The sequence below is a fragment of the Ranitomeya imitator genome, chromosome 7 (genome assembly GCF_032444005.1).
Source record: "Ranitomeya imitator isolate aRanImi1 chromosome 7, aRanImi1.pri, whole genome shotgun sequence".
NCBI classification, from domain to species: Eukaryota; Metazoa; Chordata; class Amphibia; order Anura; family Dendrobatidae; genus Ranitomeya; species Ranitomeya imitator.
In genome coordinates this window covers 12,866,839-12,889,184 of record NC_091288.1, presented here as the reverse complement: position 1 = coordinate 12,889,184, position 22,346 = coordinate 12,866,839, and the positions used below count along the sequence as shown (strand labels likewise).

The window sequence follows — 22,346 nt, the reverse complement described above, 5'->3', positions numbered from 1 at the left end:
CAGCAGACAGTATCACACTGGATTGGATTAGATACACAGCTCAGCAGACAGTATCACACAGGATAGGATTAGATACACGGCTCAGCAGACAGTATCACACAGGATAGGATTAGATACACGGCTCAGCAGACAGTATCACACAGGATAGGATTAGATACACGGCTCAGCAGATAGTATCACACAGGATAGGATTAGATACACGGCTCAGCAGAAAGTATCACACAGGATAGGATTAGATACACAGCTCAGCAGTCAGTATCACACAGGATAGGATTAGATACACGGCTCAGCAGATAGTATCACACAGGATAGGATTAGATACACGGCTCAGCAGATAGTATCACACAGGATAGGATTAGATACACGGCTCAGCAGACATTATCACACAGGATAGGATTAGATACACGGCTCAGCAGATAGTATCACACAGGATAGGATTAGATACACGGCTCAGCAGACAGTATCACACAGGATAGGATTAGATACACGGCTCAGCAGATAGTATCACACAGGATAGGATTAGATACACGGCTCAGCAGACATTATCACACAGGATAGGATTAGATATACGGCTCAGCAGTTAGTATCACACAGGATAGGATTAGATACATGGCTCAGCAGAAAGTATCACACAGGATAGGATTAGATACACAGCTCAGCAGTCAGTATCACACAGGATAGGATTAGATACACGGCTCAGCAGATAGTATCACACAGGATAGGATTAGATACACGGCTCAGCAGATAGTATCACACAGGATAGGATTAGATACACGGCTCAGCAGACATTATCACACAGGATAGGATTAGATACACGGCTCAGCAGATAGTATCACACAGGATAGGATTAGATACACGGCTCAGCAGACAGTATCACACAGGATAGGATTAGATACACGGCTCAGCAGATAGTATCACACAGGATAGGATTAGATACACGGCTCAGCAGACATTATCACACAGGATAGGATTAGATATACGGCTCAGCAGTTAGTATCACACAGGATAGGATTAGATACATGGCTCAGCAGAAAGTATCACACAGGATAGGATTAGATACACAGCTCAGCAGTCAGTATCACACAGGATAGGATTAGATACACGGCTCAGCAGATAGTATCACACAGGATAGGATTAGATACACGGCTCAGCAGACAGTATCACACAGGATAGGATTAGATACACGGCTCAGCAGATAGTATCACACAGGATAGGATTAGATACACGGCTCAGCAGACATTATCACACAGGATAGGATTAGATACACGGCTCAGCAGATAGTATCACACAGGATAGGATTAGATACACGGCTCAGCAGACAGTATCACACAGGATAGGATTAGATACACGGCTCAGCAGATAGTATCACACAGGATAGGATTAGATACACGGCTCAGCAGACATTATCACACAGGATAGGATTAGATATACGGCTCAGCAGTTAGTATCACACAGGATAGGATTAGATACATGGCTCAGCAGAAAGTATCACACAGGATAGGATTAGATACACAGCTCAGCAGTCAGTATCACACAGGATAGGATTAGATACACGGCTCAGCAGATAGTATCACACAGGATAGGATTAGATACACGGCTCAGCAGACAGTATCACACAGGATAGGATTAGATACACGGCTCAGCAGATAGTATCACACAGGATAGGATTAGATACACGGCTCAGCAGACATTATCACACAGGATAGGATTAGATACACGGCTCAGCAGATAGTATCACACAGGATAGGATTAGATACACGGCTCAGCAGACAGTATCACACAGGATAGGATTAGATACACGGCTCAGCAGACATTATCACACAGGATAGGATTAGATATACGGCTCAGCAGTTAGTATCACACAGGATAGGATTAGATACATGGCTTAGCAGAAAGTATCACACAGGATAGGATTAGATACACAGCTCAGCAGTCAGTATCACACAGGATAGGATTAGATACACGGCTCAGCAGATAGTATCACACAGGATAGGATTAGATACACGGCTCAGCAGACAGTATCACACAGGATAGGATTAGATACACGGCTCAGCAGATAGTATCACACAGGATAGGATTAGATACACGGCTCAGCAGACATTATCACACAGGATAGGATTAGATACACGGCTCAGCAGATAGTATCACACAGGATAGGATTAGATACACGGCTCAGCAGACATTATCACACAGGATAGGATTAGATATACGGCTCAGCAGTTAGTATCACACAGGATAGGATTAGATACATGGCTCAGCAGAAAGTATCACACAGGATAGGATTAGATACACAGCTCAGCAGTCAGTATCACACAGGATAGGATTAGATACACGGCTCAGCAGACATTATCACACAGGATAGGATTAGATACACGGCTCAGCAGATAGTATCACACAGGATAGGATTAGATACACGGCTCAGCAGACAGTATCACACAGGATAGGATTAGATACACGGCTCAGCAGACATTATCACACAGGATAGGATTAGATATACGGCTCAGCAGTTAGTATCACACAGGATAGGATTAGATACATGGCTCAGCAGAAAGTATCACACAGGATAGGATTAGATACACGGCTCAGCAGATAGTATCACACAGGATAGGATTAGATACACGGCTCAGCAGACATTATCACACAGGATAGGATTAGATATACGGCTCAGCAGTTAGTATCACACAGGATAGGATTAGATACATGGCTCAGCAGAAAGTATCACACAGGATAGGATTAGATACACAGCTCAGCAGTCAGTATCACACAGGATAGGATTAGATACACGGCTCAGCAGACATTATCACACAGGATAGGATTAGATACACGGCTCAGCAGATAGTATCACACAGGATAGGATTAGATACACGGCTCAGCAGACAGTATCACACAGGATAGGATTAGATACACGGCTCAGCAGACATTATCACACAGGATAGGATTAGATATACGGCTCAGCAGTTAGTATCACACAGGATAGGATTAGATACACGGCTCAGCAGAAAGTATCACACAGGATAGGATTAGATACACAGCTCAGCAGTCAGTATCACACAGGATAGGATTAGATACACAGCTCAGCAGACAGTATCACACAGGATAGGATTAGATACACGGCTCAGCAGACAGTATCACACAGGATAGGATTAGATACACGGCTCAGCAGACAGTATCAGACATGAGGCTTGGATACAGCTGGTGATGGGTGGATTTCCTCTTCGGGCTCTGGAGGATGAGGTTTCTCCTTTCTCGGGGAGGAGGGAGCGGAGTGCAGAGATCTTAGGACGCCCCTGGATGTGGACAGACGCCGCCGCTGCACAGAGACCCCGGAGCACAGAGACCCCCGGAGCACAGAGACCCCCCGGAGCACAGAGACCCCCGGAGCACAGAGACCCCCCGGAGCACAGAGACCCCCCGGAGCACAGAGACCCCCCGGAGCACAGAGACCCCCCGGAGCACAGAGACCCCCGGAGCACAGAGACCCCCCGGAGCACAGAGACCCCCGGAGCACAGAGACCCCCGGAGCACAGAGACCCCTCCAGTCGGACGGTGAGTGCTGCGGACCCGATGAGTAGACCCCAGGGTCACACGCAGCCTGATGTAGCAGAGCTGAGCTCCTCACTGCTGTGTGATAGAAGGTTCGCCTGCATTCCTATGTAAACCCGCAGCCCTATGTAAACCCGCAGCCCTATGTAAACCTGCAGCCCTATGTAAACCCGCAGTCCTATGTAAACCCGCAGCCCTATGTAAACCTGCAGCCCTATGTAAACCCGCAGTCCTATGTAAACCCGCAGTCCCATGTAAACCCGCAACCCTATGTAAACCCGCAGTCCTATGTAAACCCGCAGTTCTATGTAAACCCGCAGTCCTATGTAATGACACCGCGGCTCTGCTACATCTGGCTGTCGCTTTCTTCCTCTTCTCTTCCCATCAGGGGAGAAGTTTCTATATTCACATCTCTGGTACCAAATACAAAGTGAAGGGAAACTTTTCTCCCTTTTTTTATTCTTTTCCGGACCCTTTCCCGCGGCTGTGGGAGGTTTGTATTTTGCAGGATGAGATGAAGATTTTGATGTCATTTTTTAATTTATTGGAAAATGGAAAGAAAATTTGTCCTAGAAATTCACGAAAACATCGCAGCGAATCCACTTTTGTTATTTTTTTGGTTCCGTTCCCACAATGTTCCCCACATGATTAATCTGAGCCTCCCTCATTATTCTGGATATGTTGGGAAAAATAAAAATAAAAATCTTAGAATTTGAAGGAAAAAAATTTTTTTTTCTAAATCAACTTTTTTATTTTTTTTTTCATTTTTAGTTATCGGATCCAGAAGCTGATTGTAATCTTCAGGTTAAGCTGCACTTTTTTGTTACCATTTTAGCGATCACTTTTCTTCTCTATCTTTAGCTTTTTTTTAAGGGGTGACGATCAAAAAACAGCAATTCTGTTGTTTTCAGGTTTTTTTTTTGGTGTTCACTGTTCAGGATGCAGGACGTTCTGATGGATATTGATACCAAATATGTTCATTTATCTTTTACAACTTTTTTTTTTAAATAAGTTTACAGTTAGGTACAAGGAGGAGATACAGTATCTTTTTTTTTTTTTTCAATTATTTTAAAACTTTTTTTTGTCTTTTTTTGTAGTATTGTGTCTCTTGCAATACTTCTTCCCAGCAGTTAGGTGTACAAAGATGGCCGCCCTCTGCTTTATATGTCTGCCTTGGTGAAGAGTGCACTGGAGTAAGATGCTCAGAATGTAATAAACCTGTGCCGGGCCTGGAGGACACTTCTGTTGGCATTTTTGTCACTTTTGTGGCGTAATTTATAATGAATTTCTCGGCCACGGCGTCTCCCGGCGCAGATCTTAACCACTTCCCTAAAAGTTGTCGGAGCGTGCATATAAAACAGCAAAAGATGGAAAATTCTCTCTCTACTTCTAGCGCAAAAATATAGTGAACTTCAAGCAATTTTATGGCAGAACTGATTAATCCGGGTCGTGTGTTTTTACATTTCTCATGGTTTTTAAGATCTCTGCTTGTTGTCAGGGAATGGTAACATTCCTATTTGTAACAAACCCAAAAGAAACAAAATACAACGTATCAGTTTATAAAATCCTCTGTGATCTGATCAGAGCGTGGGAGGCCCATAGGCTGCCATTGGAGCTGGGGTCCTATTGAGGGTCCCTGTCGTCGCCATCTTGGTACACCTGTGCTTCTTGGGAGATTTTCAGTCTCTACTATAACACTTAAGGCAATAAACATCATTAAGAGGAGAAACATAAAAACGCCAAAATGTGTTTTTTTTGTGTGCAGTACCTTCCCCCCAAAATGCCCGAAAACCCCATCATATGTTCCCCAGTATGGTATCATTTTTAACATTGGCTCTCATACATCTCCATACGCCGAAAAACAAAGTTCTAGCTGTTGTAAACTGTTGAAAGTTTACCAAGTTCAGATTTTTTTTGTTACCACTAAAATATACTTTAAAAAAAGTAGATAATTTTGACATCGCCATATTTGTACCGATTCAGTTCATTTTTACCGCCCAATAAACACTGAAAAAAAATATGAAAAACAAAGGCGGAATCACGATTTATTTTTCATCATTTCACGGCACTTGGAATTTTTTCCTGTTTTTCTGTACATTATGTGGCAAAGTGAATGGTGGCCACAAATCTACAATCCAACCTTCATATGGGAACAGGGACGGGGAAAGAAGTTATGGCTCTAGGAAGAAGGGGAGGAAAAAACAAAAGCGCAAAAAAGAGAAATGTCCTCAATGCTGGTCTGTAAAAGTCGTGTAGATGAATGTTCTTCTTTGTATTAGACGCGTCTCGCATTATAGAGATGATTTGTATAAAAGGAGGAAGGGGCCACAATCCTCCTCACAGGAAACTTCCCCATCCAGGACCTGATGTTTATCGACGCTCCGGGACGGTTTATTACTTTTCTATGTGTCGTTTCTTGCACCTTTGTCTTCTGTGAGTAACACTCTAAATCTTGTGGTTTTTGCTGATTTTGTACACGGGTGTCCGGGGGACGGCAGGGGGACAGGCGCTGGGTCCTCACCATCCATAGTGGGTGCCGACAACAAGCTAAATCCAATCCTGACTGTTTAACCCCTTAAAAGCTGTGGTCACCATTGACAGTGGCGTCTAAGCGATTACCAAGGCGTCTTCTACCAGTGACCCCAAAACAAAGGTAACCTGTTATTTATGCCGATCCTGGAAGCAGGCGAAATTTAAACCAATGAGCTCAGGGCTCAGAGAATTTTTTACACATTTTTTAATTCAGAGATAAACATAGCGATGTCACAGTACAGGGATAATGCACACAGTGATGTCACAGTACAGGGGTAATGCACACAGTGATGTCACAGTACAGGGGTAATGCACACAGTGATGTCACAGTACAGGGGTAATGCACACAGTGATGTCACAGTACAGGGGTAATGCACACAGTGATGTCACAGTACAGGGGTAATGCACATAGTGATGTCACAGTACAGGGATAATATACACAGTGATGTCACAGTGCAGGGATAATACACACAGTGATGCCACAGAACAGGGATAGTACACAGTGATGTCACAGTACAGGGGTAATGCCCACAGTGATGTCACAGTACAGGGGTAATGCCCACAGTGATGTCACAGTACAGAGATAATACACACAGTGATGTCACAGTACAGGGATAATACACACAGCGATGTCACAGTACAGGGATAATGCGCACAGTGATGTCACAGTACAGGGATAATGCACACAGTGATGTCACAGTACAGGGATAATGCGCACAGTGATGTCACAGTACAGGGATAATACACACAGTGATGTCACAGTACAGGGATAATACACACAGTGATGTCACAGTACAGAGGTAATGCACACAGTGATGTCACAGTACAGGGGTAATGCACACAGTGGTCTCACAGTACAGGGGTAATGCACACATTGATGTCACAGTACAGGGATAATACACACAGTGATGTCACAGAACAGGGATAGTACACAGTGATGTCACAGTACAGGGGTAATGCATACAGTGATGTCACAGTACAGGGGTAATGCACACATCAATGTTACAGTACAGGGATAATACACACAGTGATGTCACAGAACAGGGATAGTACACAGTGATGTCACAGTACAGGGGTAATGCCCACAGTGATGTCACAGTACAGGGGTAATGCCCACAGTGATGTCACAGTACAGGGGTAATGCACACAGTGGTCTCACAGTACAGGGGTAATGCACGCATTGATGTCACAGTACAGGGATAATACACACAGTGATGTCACAGAACAGGGATAGTACACAGTGATGTCACAGTACAGGGGTAATGCATACAGTGATGTCACAGTACAGGGGTAATGCAAACATTAATGTTACAGTACAGGGATAATACACACAGTGATGTCACAGAACAGGGATAGTACACAGTGATGTCACAGTACAGAGGTAATGCACACAGTGATGTCACAGTACAGGGGTAATGCACACAGTGGTCTCACAGTACAGGGGTATTGCACACATTGATGTCACAGTACAGGGATAATACACACAGTGATGTCACAGAACAGGGATAGTACACAGTGATGTCACAGTACAGGGGTAATGCCCACAGTGATGTCACAGTATAGGGGTAATGCCCACAGTGATGTCACAGTACAGGGGTAATGCACACAGTGGTCTCACAGTACAGGGGTAATGCACACATTGATGTCACAGTACTTGGATAATACACACAGTGATGTCACAGAACAGGGATAGTACACAGTGATGTCACAGTACAGGGGTAATGCATACAGTGATGTCACAGTACAGGGGTAATGCACATATTAATGTTACAGTACAGGGATAATACACACAGTGATGTCACAGAACAGGGATAGTACACAGTGATGTCACAGTACAGAGGTAATGCACACAGTGATGTCACAGTACAGGGGTAATGCACACAGTGGTCTCACAGTACAGGGGTAATGCACACATTGATGTCACAGTACAGGGATAATACACACAGTGATGTCACAGAACAGGGATAGTACACAGTGATGTCACAGTACAGGGGTAATGCCCACAGTGATGTCACAGTACAGGGGTAATGCACACAGTGGTCTCACAGTACAGGGGTAATGCACACATTGATGTCACAGTACAGGGATAATACACACAGTGATGTCATAGAACAGGGATAGTACACAGTGATGTCACAGTACAGGGGTAATGCATACAGTGATGTCACAGTACAGGGGTAATGCACACATTAATGTTACAGTACAGGGATAATACACACAGTGATGTCACAGAACAGGGATAGTACACAGTGATGTCACAGTACAGGGGTAATGCCCACAGTGATGTCACAGTACAGGGGTAATGCCCACAGTGATGTCACAGTACAGGGGTTATGCACACATTGATGTCACAGTACAGGGATAATACACACAGTGATGTCACAGAACAGGGATAGTACACAGTGATGTCACAGTACAGGGGTAATGCATACAGTGATGTCACAGTACAGGGGTAATGCACACATTAATGTTACAGTACAGGGATAATACACACAGTGATGTCACAGAACAGGGATAGTACACAGTGATGTCACAGTACAGAGGTAATGCACACAGTGATGTCACAGTACAGGGGTAATGCACACAGTGGTCTCACAGTACAGGGGTATTGCACACATTGATGTCACAGTACAGGGATAATACACACAGTGATGTCACAGAACAGGGATAGTACACAGTGATGTCACAGTACAGGGGTAATGCCCACAGTGATGTCACAGTACAGGGGTAATGCCCACAGTGATGTCACAGTACAGGGGTAATGCACACAGTGGTCTCACAGTACAGGGGTAATGCACACATTGATGTCACAGTACTTGGATAATACACACAGTGATGTCACAGAACAGGGATAGTACACAGTGATGTCACAGTACAGGGGTAATGCATACAGTGATGTCACAGTACAGGGGTAATGCACATATTAATGTTACAGTACAGGGATAATACACACAGTGATGTCACAGAACAGGGATAGTACACAGTGATGTCACAGTACAGGGGTAATGCATACAGTGATGTCACAGTACAGGGGTAATGCACACATTAATGTTACAGTACAGGGATAATACACACAGTGATGTCACAGAACAGGGATAGTACACAGTGATGTCACAGTACAGAGGTAATGCACACAGTGATGTCACAGTACAGGGGTAATGCACACAGTGGTCTCACAGTACAGGGGTATTGCACACATTGATGTCACAGTACAGGGATAATACACACAGTGATGTCACAGAACAGGGATAGTACACAGTGATGTCACAGTACAGGGGTAATGCCCACAGTGATGTCACAGTACAGGGGTAATGCCCACAGTGATGTCACAGTACAGGGGTAATGCACACAGTGGTCTCACAGTACAGGGGTAATGCACACATTGATGTCACAGTACTTGGATAATACACACAGTGATGTCACAGAACAGGGATAGTACACAGTGATGTCACAGTACAGGGGTAATGCATACAGTGATGTCACAGTACAGGGGTAATGCACATATTAATGTTACAGTACAGGGATAATACACACAGTGATGTCACAGAACAGGGATAGTACACAGTGATGTCACAGTACAGAGGTAATGCACACAGTGATGTCACAGTACAGGGGTAATGCACACAGTGGTCTCACAGTACAGGGGTAATGCACACATTGATGTCACAGTACAGGGATAATACACACAGTGATGTCACAGAACAGGGATAGTACACAGTGATGTCACAGTACAGGGGTAATGCCCACAGTGATGTCACAGTACAGGGGTAATGCCCACAGTGATGTCACAGTACAGAGATAATACACACAGTGATGTCACAGTACAGGGATAATACACACAGCGATGTCACAGTACAGGGATAATGCGCACAGTGATGTCACAGTACAGGGATAATGCACACAGTGATGTCACAGTACAGGGATAATACACACAGTGATGTCACAGAACAGGGATAGTACACAGTGATGTCACAGTACAGGGATAATGCACACAGTGATATCACAGTACAGGGATAATACACACAGTGATGTCACAGAACAGGGATTGTACACAGTGATGTCACAGTACAGGGGTAATGCCCACAGTGATGTCACAGTACAGAGATAATACACACAGTGATGTCACAGTACAGGGATAATACACACAGCGATGTCACAGTACAGGGATAATGCGCACAGTGATGTCACAGTACAGGGATAATGCACACAGTGATGTCACAGTACAGGGATAATGCGCACAGTGATGTCACAGTACAGGGATAATACACACAGTGATGTCACAGTACAGGGATAATACACACAGTGAAGTCACAGTACAGAGGTAATGCACACAGTGATGTCACAGTACAGGGGTAATGCACACAGTGGTCTCACAGTACAGGGGTAATGCACACATTGATGTCACAGTACAGGGATAATACACACAGTGATGTCACAGAACAGGGATAGTACACAGTGATGTCACAGTACAGGGGTAATGCATACAGTGATGTCACAGTACAGGGGTAATGCACACATTAATGTTACAGTACAGGGATAATACACACAGTGATGTCACAGAACAGGGATAGTACACAGTGATGTCACAGTACAGGGGTAATGCCCACAGTGATGTCACAGTACAGGGGTAATGCCCACAGTGATGTCACAGTACAGGGGTAATGCACACAGTGGTCTCACAGTACAGGGGTAATGCACACATTGATGTCACAGTACTTGGATAATACACACAGTGATGTCACAGAACAGGGATAGTACACAGTGATGTCACAGTACAGGGGTAATGCATACAGTGATGTCACAGTACAGGGGTATTGCACATATTAATGTTACAGTACAGGGATAATACACACAGTGATGTCACAGAACAGGGATTGTACACAGTGATGTCACAGTACAGGGGTAATGCCCACAGTGATGTCACAGTACAGAGATAATACACACAGTGATGTCACAGTACAGGGATAATACACACAGCGATGTCACAGTACAGGGATAATGCGCACAGTGATGTCACAGTACAGGGATAATGCACACAGTCATGTCACAGTACAGGGATAATGCGCACAGTGATGTCACAGTAAAGGGATAATACACACAGTGATGTCACAGAACAGGGATAGTACACAGTGATGTCACAGTACAGGGGTAATGCCCACAGTGATGTCACAGTACAGGGGTAATGCATACAGTGATGTCACAGTACAGGGGTAATGCACACATTAATGTTACAGTACAGGGATAATACACACAGTGATGTCACAGAACAGGGATAGTACACAGTGATGTCACAGTACAGAGGTAATGCACACAGTGATGTCACAGTACAGGGGTAATGCACACAGTGGTCTCACAGTACAGGGGTATTGCTCACATTGATGTCACAGTACAGGGATAATACACACAGTGATGTCACAGAACAGGGATAGTACACAGTGATGTCACAGTACAGGGGTAATGCCCACAGTGATGTCACAGTACAGGGGTAATGCCCACAGTGATGTCACAGTACAGGGGTAATGCACACAGTGGTCTCACAGTACTTGGATAATACACACAGTGATGTCACAGAACAGGGATAGTACACAGTGATGTCACAGTACAGGGGTAATGCATACAGTGATGTCACAGTACAGGGGTAATGCACATATTAATGTTACAGTACAGGGATAATACACACAGTGATGTCACAGAACAGGGATAGTACACAGTGATGTCACAGTACAGGGGTAATGCATACAGTGATGTCACAGTACAGGGGTAATGCACACATTAATGTTACAGTACAGGGATAATACACACAGTGATGTCACAGAACAGGGATAGTACACAGTGATGTCACAGTACAGAGGTAATGCACACAGTGATGTCACAGTACAGGGGTAATGCACACAGTGGTCTCACAGTACAGGGGTATTGCACACATTGATGTCACAGTACAGGGATAATACACACAGTGATGTCACAGAACTGGGATAGTACACGGTGATGTCACAGTACAGGGGTAATGCCCACAGTGATGTCACAGTACAGGGGTAATGCCCACAGTGATGTCACAGTACAGGGGTAATGCACACAGTGGTCTCACAGTACAGGGGTAATGCACACATTGATGTCACAGTACTTGGATAATACACACAGTGATGTCACAGAACAGGGATAGTACACAGTGATGTCACAGTACAGGGGTAATGCATACAGTGATGTCACAGTACAGGGGTAATGCACATATTAATGTTACAGTACAGGGATAATACACACAGTGATGTCACAGAACAGGGATAGTACACAGTGATGTCACAGTACAGAGGTAATGCACACAGTGATGTCACAGTACAGGGGTAATGCACACAGTGGTCTCACAGTACAGGGGTAATGCACACATTGATGTCACAGTACAGGGATAATACACACAGTGATGTCACAGAACAGGGATAGTACACAGTGATGTCACAGTACAGGGGTAATGCCCACAGTGATGTCACAGTACAGGGGTAATGCCCACAGTGATGTCACAGTACAGAGATAATACACACAGTGATGTCACAGTACAGGGATAATACACACAGCGATGTCACAGTACAGGGATAATGCGCACAGTGATGTCACAGTACAGGGATAATGCACACAGTGATGTCACAGTACAGGGATAATGCGCACAGTGATGTCACAGTACAGGGATAATACACACAGTGATGTCACAGTACAAGGATAATACACACAGTGATGTCACAGTACAGAGGTAATGCACACAGTGATGTCACAGTACAGGGGTAATGCACACAGTGGTCTCACAGTACAGGGGTAATGCACACATTGATGTCACAGTACAGGGATAATACACACAGTGATGTCACAGAACAGGGATAGTACACAGTGATGTCACAGTACAGGGGTAATGCATACAGTGATGTCACAGTACAGGGGTAATGCACACATTAATGTTACAGTACAGGGATAATACACACAGTGATGTCACAGAACAGGGATAGTACACAGTGATGTTACAGTACAGGGGTAATGCCCACAGTGATGTCACAGTACAGGGGTAATGCCCACAGTGATGTCACAGTACAGGGGTAATGCACACAGTGGTCTCACAGTACAGGGGTAATGCACACATTGATGTCACAGTACAGGGATAATACACACAGTGATGTCACAGAACAGGGATAGTACACAGTGATGTCACAGTACAGGGGTAATGCATACAGTGATGTCACAGTACAGGGGTAATGCACACATTAATGTTACAGTACAGGGATAATACACACAGTGATGTCACAGAACAGGGATAGTACACAGTGATGTCACAGTACAGAGGTAATGCACACAGTGATGCCACAGTACAGGGTAATGCACACAGTGGTCTCACAGTACAGGGGTAATGCACACATTGATGTCACAGTACAGGGATAATACACACAGTGATGTCACAGAACAGGGATAGTACACAGTGATGTCACAGTACAGGGGTAATGCCCACAGTGATGTCATAGTACAGGGGTAATGCCCACAGTGATGTCACAGTACAGGGGTAATGCACACAGTGGTCTCACAGTACAGGGGTAATGCACACATTGATGTCACAGTACTTGGATAATACACACAGTGATGTCACAGAACAGGGATAGTACACAGTGATGTCACAGTACAGGGGTAATGCATACAGTGATGTCACAGTACAGGGGTAATGCACATATTAATGTTACAGTACAGGGATAATACACACAGTGATGTCACAGAACAGGGATTGTACACAGTGATGTCACAGTACAGGGGTAATGCCCACAGTGATGTCACAGTATAGAGATAATACACACAGTGATGTCACAGTACAGGGATAATACACACAGCGATGTCACAGTACAGGGATAATGCGCACAGTGATGTCACAGTACAGGGATAATGCACACAGTCATGTCACAGTACAGGGATAATGCGCACAGTGATGTCACAGTAAAGGGATAATACACACAGTGATGTCACAGAACAGGGATAGTACACAGTGATGTCACAGTACAGGGGTAATGCCCACAGTGATGTCACAGTACAGGGGTAATGCACACAGTGATGTTACAGTAGAGGGTGTTGTGAATTCTGTGGCCAAGCTCCCTCCTGTGGTCGAGAGTGGTACTTCGGCTCGTTCTGTCTATGAGCTCCTTTGGTGGATGAGAGTGGTACTGTGGCTTCTGAGTTTCCTTCCTCAGGTGATGAGGTTAAGTCGTTAGGTGCTGCTCTATTTAACTCCACCTGGTGCTTTGATCCTGGCCTCCAGTCAATGTTCTAGTATTGGTCTTGCTTCCTCCTGGATCGTTCCTGTGGCCTGTCTATCCTGCATAAGCTAAATTCTGCTTGTGTTACTTTTGTTGCTATTTTTTCTGTCCAGCTTGCTATATTGGTTTTTCTTGCTTGCTGGAAGCTCTGAGACACAGAGGGAGCACCTCCGTACCGTTAGTCGGTGCGGAGGGTCTTTTTGCCCCTCTGCGTGGTTGTTTGTAGGTTTTTGTGTTGACCGCAAAGCTATCTTTCCTATCCTCGGTCTATTCAGTAAGTCGGGCCTCACTTTGCTAAATCTATTTCATCTCTGTGTTTGTATTTTCATCTTTACTCACAGTCATTATATGTGGGGGGCTGCCTTTTCCTTTGGGGTATTTCTCTGAGGCAAGGTAGGCTTATTTTTCATCTTCAGGGCTAGTTAGTTTCTCAGGCTGTGCCGAGTTGCATAGGGAGCGTTAGGCGCAATCCACGGCTGCCTCTAGTGTGGTTGGAGAGGATTAGGGATTGCGGTCAGCAGAGTTCCCACGTCTCAGAGCTCGTCCTATGTTTTTGGTAAATGTCAGGTCACTTTGTGTGCTCTGAACTTCAATGTCCATTGTGGTTCTGAATTACCTGTTCATAACAAGAGGGGTAATACCCACAGTGATGTCACAGTACAGGGGTAATGCCCACAGTGATGTCACAGTACAGGGATAATACACACAGTGATGACACAGTACAGAGGTAATGCACACAGTGATGTCACAGTACAGGGGTAATGCACACAGTGATGTCACAGTACAGGGGTAATGCCCACAGTGATGTCACAGTACAGGGATAATGCACACAGTGATGTCACAGTACAGGGATAATGCACACAGTGATGTCAGACTATAGTGATCAGTAACTGTACGTTTTGTTAGTGATGAGATGTTCCATCGGTTGTTGAGCCCCAGATCCGCCGTGCGGCCGTTAGTCTGGTGGTCAGGCCCCTGATTAGCAGAGGAATGACCCATTTTCTGTGTGCATTTTCAGTGTAAAGTCCGCGCCAGGGGCCCGTCTCCTGCTCCGTGTCATGTACTTTTGTGACTGACGCACATTTTGTTTTTCACATTTTGCTGCTTCTGTGTTTGTCTCCTACTGGGTGGAGCGACCGTTGAGGCTCCGGGATCTGGGTGAGGCCTCGGCCTCCGCTCCTCCTATAGTTACTCCCCTGGGGATATTGCGATGTCAGGAAATCGCATAAATAGCAATTCCACAACAAGTGTCAGTGAGTGAGATGTGATGATGATAATGTAGGAAGCAGAGAAGTGGTGACGTCCACGGCGGCAGATGCCAATCATCAATCTTCTGACGGTGGAGCGTCCTGGCGCCTCTCGTACCCACGCTGTACGGATCACACATTTACCATGAAGGAATATTCCGCCTCTGAGCCGGGTAAGTGCTGGGACCTCTCAGTACTGTTTGGTTGGAGCAGACATAATTACAAGCTGCAGTATCTGCAGAGCTGCGCTCCCCGGCTCTGCCATCGAGAAAACCTTCCATACAGACATGTTGTGGAATTACTATTTGGGCAATTGCCTAAATAAAGGGTTCGTAGGTTATTACCCCCTAAGGATGCGGCCAATTTTCATTTTTGTGTTTGAGGTTTCTGTTTTTAACTATTTATTTTTCTGTCCCCATCACTGTATGAGGGATCGTTCTTTGCTGGACAAGTTGTAGTTTTTGATAAAATGTACTGGAAATTGGGATAAAAAAAAAACCAAGTGCAGCGAAATGGTGAAAAATAAACCTCTGCACTTTTGTCATTGATTTTTGGGTTTTGTGCAGGTTTTATTACTAATTTAATAATAATAATAATAATATTTATTTATATAGCGCCAACATATTCCGCAGCACTTTACAGTTTAGTTCAAACAGAACAGTCATAAGTAACAACGTTAACGATAATACAATAATTAATTTAATTATTTTAAAAAGTTCAGGAATTTGTAAGAACAAGTGCTTAGTCTGTGGCCCCATTTTCTGTAACGTTTCTTATGGCTCCATTGACGGACACAATTGTATGAGGGATTGTTTCTGCGCGGAGCTGTAGTTTATTGATGCAAATAGGGGAACATACAATATAAAGCAATGAAATCATTGTATTTGGGGGAGGTGCAGCGATCAGATAGCGACGATCCTTTTTTTTCTCTACGGCTTTAATATTTTATGTGTTAAATAATTTTAGATTTTGTTAGGTCGGACTCTTACAGACTCTGTTATTCCAACTTTTCTTTTTTAATTCTTTTTATTCTCTTGATTTCTGAACAAATAATATACTGAATGTAATGGGTTTTATGCTTTAGGGCCGCCGTCACACGGTCAGTATTTGGTCAGTATTTTACATCAGTATTTGTAGCCAAAACCAGGAGTGGAACAATTAGAGAAAAAGTATAATAGAAACATCTGCACCACTTCTGCATTTATCACCCACTCCTGGTTTTGGCTACAAATACTGATGTAAAACACTGACCAAATACTTTTTTTATTTTTTAATATTTTAAACACCTTTTTTTAATTTTATTTTTCACTCTCCGTTGGGGTTTTGAAGCTGCAATTGTTTCATCATTTGTATTTTTTTTTTAATAATTAGTCTTGATTAAGCTAAGTCTCTTAGCTTACCCCCAGCTCCATAGCAGCCCACTGGCAGCACATGATGGCATCCTGGGGGGCACTTTAATTCTGCTGTCAGAGACTGACCAGCATTTGTGCAGTTTATAGCAGTGATCAGAGCGAGCGAGTGGATGGAGCGGGCTCAGTATATATAAACTAATGGACCTGCCCTGTATGGAGCGGGCTCAGTATATATCTACTAATGGACCTGCCCTGCATAGAGCGGGCTCAGTATATATCTACTAATAGACCTGCCCTGTATAGAGTGGGCTCAGTATATATCTACTAATGGACCTGCCCTGCACAGAGTGGGCTCAGTATATATCTACTAATGGACCTGCCCTGTATAGAGCAGGCTCAGTATATATCTACTAATGGACCTGCCCTGTATAGAGCGGACTCAGTATATATCTACTAATGGACCTGCCCTGCACAGAGTGGGCTCAGTGTATATCTACTAATGGACCTGTCCTGTATAGAGCGGGCTCAGTATATATCTACTAATGGACCTGCCCTGCACAGAGTGGGCTCAGTATATATCTACTAATGGACCTGCCCTGTATAGAGCAGGCTCAGTATATATCTACTAATGGACCTGCCCTGTATAGAGCGGACTCAGTATATATCTACTAATGGACCTGCCCTGCACAGAGTGGGCTCAGTATATATCTACTAACAGACCTGCCCTGTATAGAGCAGGCTCAGTATATATCTACTAATGGACCTGCCCTGTATAGAGCGGACTCAGTATATATCAACTAAGGGACCTGCCCTGCACAGAATGGGCTCAGTATATATCTACTAATGGACCTGCCCTGCACAGAGCGGGCTCAGTGTATATCTACTAATGGACCTGCCCTGCACAGAGCGGGCTCAGTATATATCTACTAATGGACCTGCCCTGCACAGAGCGGGCTCAGTGTATATCTACTAATGGACCTGCCCTGCACAGAGCGGGCTCAGTATATATCTACTAATGGACCTGCCCTGTATGGAGCGGGCTCAGTATATATCTACTAATGGACCTGCCCTGTATAGAGCGGGCTCAGTATATATCTACTAAAGGACCTGCCCTGTATAGAGCGGGCTCAGTATATATCTACTAACAGACCTGCCCTGCACAGAGCGGGCTCAGTATATATCTCCTAATGGACCTGTAATACACAGAGTGGGTTCAGTATATATCTACTAATGGACTTGCCCTACACAGAGCGGGCTCAGTATATATCTATTAACAGACTTGCCCTGCACAGAGCAGACTCAGTATATATCTACTAATGGACCTGCCCTGCACAGAGTGGGCTCAGTATATATCTATTAACAGACTTGCCCTGCACAGAGCAGGCTCAGTATATATCTACTAATGGACCTGCCCTGCACAGAGCGGGCTCAGTATATATCTACTAATGGACCTGCCCTGCACAGAGCGGACTCAGTATATATCTACTAATGGACCTGCCCTGCACAGAGCAGGCTCAGTATATATCTACTAATGGACCTGCCCTGCACAGAGCGGGCTCAGTATATATCTACTAATGGACCTGCCCTACACAGAGCATGCTCAGTATATATCTACTAACAGACCTGCCCTGCACAGAGCAGGCTCAGTATATATCTACCAATGGACCTGCCCTGTACAGAGCGGGCTCAGTGTATATCTATCAGTGGACCTGCCCTACACAGAGTGGGCTCAGTATATATCTATTAACAGACTTGCCCTGCACAGAGCAGGCTCAGTATATATCTACTAATGGACCTGCTCTACACAGAGCGGGCTCAGTATATATCTACTAATGGACCTGCCCTGCACAGAGCGGACTCAGTATATATCTACTAATGGACCTGCCCTGCATGGAGCCAGCTTAGTATATATCTACTAATGGACCTGCCCTGCACATAGCGGGCTCAGTGTATATCTACTAATGGACCTGCCCTGCACAGAGCGGGCTCAGTATATATCTACTAACAGACCTGCCCTGCACAGAGCGGGCTCAGTATATATCTACTAATGGACCTGCCCTGCACAGAGCGGGCTCAGTATATATCTACCAATGGACCTGCCCTGTACAGAGCGGGCTCAGTGTATATCTATCAGTGGACCTGCCCTACACAGAGTGGGCTCAGTATATATCTATTAACAGACTTGCCCTGCACAGAGCAGGCTCAGTATATATCTACTAATGGACCTGCTCTGCACAGAGCGGGCTCAGTATATATCTACTAATGGACCTGCCCTGCACAGAGCGGACTCAGTATATATCTACTAATGGACCTGCCCTGCATGGAGCCAGCTTAGTATATATCTACTAATGGACCTGCCCTGCACATAGCGGGCTCAGTGTATATCTACTAATGGACCTGCCCTGCACAGAGCGGGCTCAGTATATATCTACTAACAGACCTGCCCTGCACAGAGCGGGCTCAGTATATATCTACTAATGGACCTGCCCTGCACAGAGCGGGCTCAGTATATATCTACTAATGGACCTGCCCTGCACAGAGCGGGCTCAGTATATATCTACTAATGGACCTGCCCTGCACAGAGCGGGCTCAGTGTATATCTACTAACAGACCTGCCCTGCACAGAGCGGGCTCAGTATATATCTACTAACAGACCTGTCCTGCATAGAGCGGGCTCAGTGTATATCTATCAGTGGACCTGCCCTACACAGAGTGGGCTCAGTGTATATCTACTAACAGACTTGCCCTGCACAGAGCAGGCTCAGTATATATCTACTAATGGACCTGCCCTGCACAGAGCGGGCTCAGTATATATCTACTAATGGACCTGCCCTGCACAGAGCGGGCTCAGTATATATCTACTAATGGACCTGCCCTGCACAGAGCGGGCTCAGTATATATCTACTAATGGACCTGCCCTGCACAGAGCGGGCTCAGTATATATCTACTAATGGACCTGCCCTGCACAGAGCGGGCTCAGTGTATATCTACTAACAGACCTGTCCTGCATAGAGCGGGCTCAGTATATATCTACTAACAGACCTGCCCTGCACAGAGCGGGCTCAGTATATATCTACTAACAGACCTGTCCTGCATAGAGCGGGCTCAGTGTATATCTACTAACAGACCTGCCCTGCACACAGCGGGCTCAGTATATATCTACTAACAGACCTGCCCTGCACAGAGGGGGCTCAGTGTATATCTACTAACAGACCTGCCCTGCACAGAGCGGGCTCAGTATATATCTACTAATGGACCTGCCCTGCACAGAGCAGGCTCAGTATATATCTACTAATGGACCTGCCCTGCACAGAGCGGGCTCAGTATATATCTACTAACAGAGCTGCCCTGCACAGAGCGGGCACAGTATATATCTACTAACAGACCTGCCCTGCACATAGCGGGCTGAGTATATATCTACTAACAGACTTGCCCTGCACAGAGCGGGCTCAGTATATATCTACTAATAGACCTGCCCTGCACAGAGCGGGCTCAGTATATATCTACTAATGGACCTGCCCTGCACAGAGCAGGCTCAGTGTATATCTACTAATGGACCTGCCCTGCACAGAGCAGGCTCAGTATATATCTACTAATGGACCTGCCCTGCACATAGCGGGCTCAGTATATATCTACTAACAGACCTGTCCTGCACAGAGCGGGCTCAGTATATATCTACTAACAGACCTGCCCTGCACAGAGCAGGCTCAGTATATATCTACTAATGGACCTGCCCTGCACAGAGCAGGCTCAGTGTATATCTACTAATGGACCTGCCCTGCACAGAGCAGGCTCAGTATATATCTACTAATGGACCTGCCCTGCACAGAGCAGGCTCAGTATATATCTACTAACAGACCTGTCCTGCACAGAGCGGGCTCAGTATATATCTACTAACAGACCTGCCCTGCACAGAGCAGGCTCAGTATATATCTACTAACAGACCTGCCCTGCACAGAGCGGGCTCAGTATATATCTACTAACAGACCTGCCCTGCACAGAGCGGGCTCAGTATATATCTACTAACAGACCTGCCCTGCACAGAGCAGGCTCAGTATATATCTACTAATGGACCTGCCCTGCACAGAGCAGGCTCAGTATATATCTACTAACAGACCTGCCCTGCACAGAGCGGGCTCAGTATATATCTACTAATAGACCTGCCCTGCACAGAGCGGGCTCAGTATATATCTACTAATGGACCTGCCCTGCACAGAGCAGGCTCAGTGTATATCTACTAATGGACCTGCCCTGCACAGAGTGGGCTCAGTATATATCTACTAACAGACCTGTCCTGCACAGAGCGGGCTCAGTATATATCTACTAAAGGACCTGCCCTGCACAGAGCGGGCTCTGTATATATCTACTAGCAGACCTGCCCTGCACAGAGCGGGCTCAGTATATATCTACTAACAGACCTGCCCTGCACAGAGCGGGCTCAGTATATATCTACTAATGGACCTGCCCTGCACAGAGCGGGCTGAGTATATATCTACTAATGGACCTGCCCTGTATGGAGCCGGCTCAGTATATATCTACTAATGGACCTGCCCTGTATGGAGCCAGCTCAGTATATATCTACTAATGGACCTGCCCTGCACAGAGCGGGCTCAGCATATATCTACCAGTCGACCTGCCCTGCACAGAGTGGGCTCAGTGTATATCTACTAACAGACCTGCCCTGCATAGAGCGGGCTCAGTATCTATCTCCTAATGGACCTGCACTACACAGAATGGGTTCAGTATACTGTATATCTACTAATGGACCTGCCCTGCACAGAGCGCGCTCAGTATATATCAACTAAAAGACCTGCCCTGCACAGAGTGGGCTCAGTGTATATCTACTAATGGACATGCCCTGCATGGAGCCAGCTCAGTATATATCTACTAATGGACCTGCCCTTTGTGGAGCCAGCTCAGTATATATCTATTAATGGACCTGCCCTACACAGAGCAGGCTCAGTGTATATCTACTAATGGACCTGCCCTGCACAGAGCAGGCTCAGTGTATATCTACTAATGGACCTGCCCTGCACAGAGCAGGCTCAGTGTATATCTACTAATGGACCTGCCCTGCACAGAGCAGGCTCAGTGTATATCTACTAATGGACCTGCCCTGCACAGAGCGGGCTCAGTATATATCTACTAATGGACCTGCCCTGCACAGAGCGGGCTCAGTATATATCTACTAATGGACCTGCCCTGCACAGAGCAGGCTCAGTGTATATCTACTAACAGACCTGCCCTGCACAGAACGGGCTCAGTATATATCTACTAATGGACCTGCCCTGCACAGAGCAGGCTCAGTGTATATCTACTAATAGACCTGCCCTGCACAGAGCGGGCCCAGTATATATCTACTAACAGACCTGCCCTGCACAGAGCGGGCTCAGTAT

The 22,346-nt window shown here is 45.4% G+C and overlaps 1 protein-coding gene across 1 annotated transcript in view; it reads left to right on the top strand.

Moving 5' to 3' along the window:
• The first annotated feature begins 3,472 nt into the window (after positions 1–3,472).
• The window catches only part of GPBAR1 (G protein-coupled bile acid receptor 1), a 31,746-nt gene continuing 12,872 nt past the window's right edge, over positions 3,473–22,346 (top strand). The window contains exon 1 of the mRNA XM_069732707.1: positions 3,473–3,546. The gene's annotated coding sequence lies outside the window, so the exon portion shown is untranslated. The remainder of the gene's footprint in view (positions 3,547–22,346) is intronic.